The sequence below is a fragment of the Coffea eugenioides genome, chromosome 11, assembly GCF_003713205.1.
Source record: "Coffea eugenioides isolate CCC68of chromosome 11, Ceug_1.0, whole genome shotgun sequence".
NCBI classification, from domain to species: Eukaryota; Viridiplantae; Streptophyta; class Magnoliopsida; order Gentianales; family Rubiaceae; genus Coffea; species Coffea eugenioides.
In genome coordinates, this window is record NC_040045.1 from 12,587,668 (window position 1) to 12,593,667 (window position 6,000).

The window sequence follows — 6,000 nt, forward strand, 5'->3', positions numbered from 1 at the left end:
GTGGATGGCCCCTAAGGGTCTAGCGTTGGACTAGCCCATGTCTATAAGTTCTCACTAACGTTGGACTAGTGAGAAATTAGAAAGGAGGGAGGGCCACAACTAGCGTTGGACTAGTGTGAAATCGGAAAAATGGGCCACAACTAGTGTTGGATTAGTATGGTGACATCATGCATCTATTACAAAAATAAATGGCCCAATTTCATTTGATTGTGATTTACCCAAATCAGAAACAAATTTTGTACTTTGGCTCTTGATTTTTTGAGTAGTTTTATTGTGGCCCCGAAATTTTAAATTTCTTTCACTTTAGTCCTTAATTTAATTGCATTTTGATCCCTAAACTTTATCTTGATTTAATTTTGACCCTAAAACTTTTGAAAAATTATAATTTTGACCCTAAAACTTTTGAAAAATTATATTTTGATCCTAAAAATTTTCTAATTTCTATAATTTAGTCCCTAGTAACTTTTTGACTCTCTCTATTATGATTATTTCCTTTCTTTAATAGCTAATTATGTTACTCTTGAATGTATTCAACTTGTAATTTTTAAATGTCCTAAAGTTTCTTTATATTTGACATATTAATATGAGTTTAGTACTTTTATATTAGTATTATTTCCAATTAAATTGGTGTCATGATACTTTTGTTCATTTTGAGTATAAATAGGGCAATTTGACTCTATTTAGTTACCACTTCAAAAAGGAGGTACCCCTATTATCATTTAGATTTTAATTACGTGCTCTTATGTGCTCCTATATGTTTATATATTTTTACATGTTTTGTTATTTATTTAATTCAAATGTTCATTCAAATTTTCTTATAATTATTTGGAAGGTATTTAAATACCTCAGGATGTAAAAGATAGGTAATATTTTTGAAAACTTGTAATTAGATAGACTAATGTAATAGATAAGATAGATAGGTTTATTTCATTATATTTTTCTATTTTAGATTGTAATTAGGTCCTTTATTGTAATAGATAGAATAGATATGTTTATTTTATTATATTTTTCCATTTTAGATAGTAGTTAGACTCCCCGCTATAATAGATAGGTTTTGTATGTTTATGTGGCTTATGTATTTATATGCTTTATCCACTTTTTTTAAGATTTTTGCATCTAGATTTTATGTTTATGTGTTATGTGCTACGTGCGCTTACATGTTTATTTGTTTTACTATATATATTATGAATGCATGACGTCACCACACTGATCCAATGCTAGTTGTGATTTTTCCCTCCGTTTACTTGTTTGTCCAACGCTAGTAAGGACTTTTAGAAATGGACTAGTTTAACGCTAGTCTCTTAGGATTTTTTTCTCATCTGCATGATATTCCCTATTATATTATCCCTTACCCTTTATATGTATTAATCATATCATTTAGCATTGTATCTCATTTGAGAAATTGTAAAATAAGTTAGTTCATTTACTTGTTTAGGTTAGGTAAATTACTCTTCGAACATGGGAAATGGGCGATTATAACTCTTTGGTTTAACTACCCTGTTAATCCCTAAATAAGAAAAATTATGTCACAAGTTTTGCGTCTCGTACCCATTATGTTGCATCCCTTTTTTCTTGATCACTTATACCTATATGTAATTTAATTCTCTTTTCTTCGAATTTCATTTTTGCATACTCGTGACCCCCTTAAGGGATTATTTTGGCTTTCGCAATTAATGCGATTGATATCAATTAAACCCTTGAATGGACATTTTGTCCCTTTCGATATTTTTTATAAATTTAGATTTGCGTCCATGTAGGAAACATTCAAATGTGATAAATTTAAAGGTTAGATTAAGAAATTTTTTTAAACTAAATCTTACAATTAGCTTAGACTAGATTGAAAGGATGTCTTAGGTTTGAATCAATCGAACCTTTGCTTTCTTTTTCTTCAATCATGACACCCGAACTTATTTTCTCTTATTTTCAAAGATCTGGAATTGTCGAAAAGGGTTTTATTTTTATTTTTATTTTATTTAAATTTTTAAAAATATTTTGGGTGATTTAGTACATCCAAACTCAATACCAAGTGGCAATTCCTATTTTTCTTAAAAACCATTTTTAGACTAAATTTTGGGTTCAAACTGTCGCATTCTTCAAAGTCCTATTTTAGACCCTTTTCACTTATTTTTAAATGAAAAACCATATCTTTTGTAAACATCCTTTTTCATCGTGAAAAATGGGGCACGACATTGCCAATCCAAGAAATTGAAAATATTAATTATTCGAGAATAATATGCAATTACTCATAATTTCTATTATAGGTAGTAAAGATAAAAAGGAACTGCTATTTATGTAACAACAAAATCAAGTAAAAATGACATAAAAAATGAGTTTGATTTTGCACCCCTAGTTTATTCAAATCTACAACCGTCTTGTATAGATTCTTAGATTTCAAAAATTGCTCGTAGGTTAGAATCCCATTTAGTTATTTTGATCTTCAGTGTGCTTAACAAACTAAAACAATTTCAACTGGTAGGTACTTATTACCAATTACAACTCCTACAACTTCTAAATAGTTGAATTATCAACTCTTAATAAACTACATCATATGTGTTATGTGACGACCCCACCTCCCCCCAGGGCGTACCCAAGGGTTTGACAAATCGCCTATCCAATTCTCGACAGGACTTATCCATACACCATAAAATTTATAAAATAATAATCTCAACAGTAAGAGCAATAGCAATTTCAACCTTAGATGTATACAATCAGGGATATCAAATGCCCAAACAATCCATAAATATAGTCAGGACTCCAAGCATACAAAGTAAAAACCAAGCGAATCCAATATGGAAGTAAGAAGTGCTCACTCGAGCAACTAACAAAATTTAGACAAAGACTATACCTTCTTCAACTCCCACTCTCACGTTCTCACCCGCCCGTAATGAGAACAAACTAAAGGAATGAGATTTCGCCTAATGAGGTTCCAAGAATCATGCAAGTAAACTAGTAGGCATGGTATAATTCACAGGATATCAAGAAACAGGTCAAATCCAGATAGATCATGCAATAATGTATAATAAAGAACACATTCATGTCAAAGGATATGATCTGCTCTCAGGAACAGGTTCCACAGTAGCATGTCCAGGGGCCGTTGATACTCAGTCAACCAATTATAATGTCCGTAGACTATCACTTGTCTCCAACTCCGTTTCTACGATCATTCCCCTGTACCGGGTCCACACGTCAAATGTGAGGACCGGAAAACTTATTTTATATTGTATCTTATTTTCTTGGATACATTTTATTTTACTTTACTTTATTTGCCTTAATTTCTTGGATACTTTATAAGTGAGTCAAGATTTTATTATTTGTCTTCTACAAGTTAGTGCATTTATGAAAGTGGGACCCACTAGTGAGGTGTGTGTGATAAATTTGAAAGATTAGGAGGAGTTGGATGCAAAGAGATATTATTTATAAGGAGTCAAGAGATAATTAGAAGTTGGCTAGATATTTTAGTGCTTGAATGATAATAGATAAGGATTAGCTCTTGGTTTACCATTTGTCATAAAACCATAGAATTTTAACTTTGACTAAGACCAAATTTTCTTCTTATCCAACCAAAATAATTAGATCATTAATTAGACACTAATCATTGCCTTGCCAAGTGTCACTCATCTATGAAACTTTGACCAAGACTTCTCTTGAACTTTCTCTTAGAAGTTTGGTCAAAATTCCCTTCCTTTCTTTCTACTTCTTGGCCGAACTTCCTAGCAAGAAAAGAGAGGGAAAAACTCCAAAATTGCAACTTTGTCCCTTGCTTGAATCCTTGAAAAATTTATCCTAGAATCTTACTTCAATCCATAGAAAGTTGTAACAAGGAAGGAAGAAAGGCTCTTGTGGAGAGATTTGGAGAAAAAGAAAGCTCTTGGTTGTATTTCTTCGTAGGGTTTGAAGGTATCGAGTTAAGAAACCTTCTTTTCTTTCTTATCTTTCTTTTTTGATAGATATATGACTTGATTATGGAAGGTTTGACAAAGATTTCATGGTTTTGTGAGGTTGATTGAATTTTTCAGCTTTGAATTATAATTTTCCAGCCTTGAGATGAAAACTTCTAGCTTTGATATGACTTGTGGGCTTGGATATCTTGTTGGAGATGCATTTTTAGCTTTGTTATATGAATTTCCAGCTCTAGTAGTCAATTTTCAGCCTTGGAATGTAATTTTCAGCTTTGTTTCCCTTTTAGGTCTTGACATGGGAATTTCCAGTTTTAGTATGAATTTTTAGCTTTGCTATAGAATTTTTCAACTTTGGGTTGTAATTCTAACTTAGGGCAAAAATTTCCAGCCATGACATAGTTAGTTTTGTAAGCGATTTCTTTGTTAGAAATTGACACTATATGCCTTATAACATGTTAGTTAGTTTAATTTGTGGATTTGTTATATCAACATGAAAGAAAGTTGGGGAGTTTGGCTAGAGGAGAGTTTGGAAAAAATATTCTTTGGCTTGCTGGAAATTTCCACAGAGAGCTCTGCATAGATTTGGGAAATTGGTTATAACTTCATGTAGAAAAGTCAGAATTGAGTTCCGTTTGTTGCGCTTGAAACTAGATTCAGAGTACTTTCTACCGTGAAAGTTTCAGAAATTTTCTAAATTCCTATGAATATCTGTGATTTTTCAAAATTGACAAAATTTCCACACCTGTTCTATTTTTCTACCGGATGAAGCAGCAACTTGAGACTAAAATTTGACTGAATTGTGGACAGAATCTTACAAATGTTCTTTTGGGAAATTGTAACCCCTTGAATCTATTTTCCAACGGTATAAATTTTATAAATTTTGAACTTAAGAAACTTGAGATATGATTTTTCAAATAGCATCATGCAAAACTGGAGTAAATTTTGTTCTTCAAAAGCTGTTCTTGCTTTCATTTCCAACTTCAAGTTGGAGTTGTAAAACCATTTTGAGCTTGGTTTTATGATTGGAGTTGAGATAATTTGGTTGGTTTGAAAGTGTTTTCCTTTGAATATTGTAGCTTGGAGTAATGGATCTCATGGCACTTCACATACTTGATTTTAGAACTTGAAAATGAGGCCAGAAGTGCTCCTAAAGCAAACACTTAAGCTTGTTGCCGTAGTGAGTGTTCCAATTGTATGTTCCATGCTACTTGTGGTTCAAAAATGACTTGTTGCTTGAACTGGCTTATTACCGCTTAGGCGAGTGTGTGCTTTATCACACTCGTCCTCCTCTCCTTGAATGATCTTGTACTTGTTGAACTTGATTGACCTGTACTTGTGTTTGTATTTGTGCTTGGCTTGTAAGTACTAAGCGGCAGCATGTACCACATTCAATCCGATTGGGAGGTGCCTCTCATCCCATCTCAGTACTTTTATCCTGATTAAGTCGATTGGAGAGTTATTTTGTCGACCCTTGCGCTGAGGGGCAGCATGTACCACACTCAATCTGAGTGGGAGGTACCTCTCATCCCATCTCAGTACCTCTATCTTGTTCTGTCGAGTGGAGTGCTATCTTCTCGATTAATTGGTATGCTCGAGTATTACCGCTACTGTTTCTGTTTGGTGTTCGGGCCCGGTAAGGGGTTGGTCGGCGGATGGAGATTGGAGATAAGTGGTGTTCTATTGGACTTGTTACTATATTTCAAACATTGACGGAGTGTCAACAGACTTGAAAAATGCTACTCCAGGACTGGCTGCATGTGAAACACTGTACGAGACTAAGTGCTACGCTTGAAATCTGGCAGGAGCACCATATCAGCTGTATCAACGTTTGAATCCTAGGTGCTCTGCCTAGAACTTGGCGGAAGCCTCTGTATCAGTACCGTATCCTTTTCTGGCTGGTGTTGAAGTGCTTATCTGAATGTGTGAACTGTCCATGACATTATGTGTAACTGTTTACTGTCTTCGCTTTGAGATTTTGATATATATGAAAGATATTTTGCCAATTTGATTGCATGTTTTCTTGAAACGTCACTGGACTTTTAGCTCATTCCGTTAAATTTGTTTTCCTTACAGGGATGAGAACAGGAGAGGTTGAATTGGG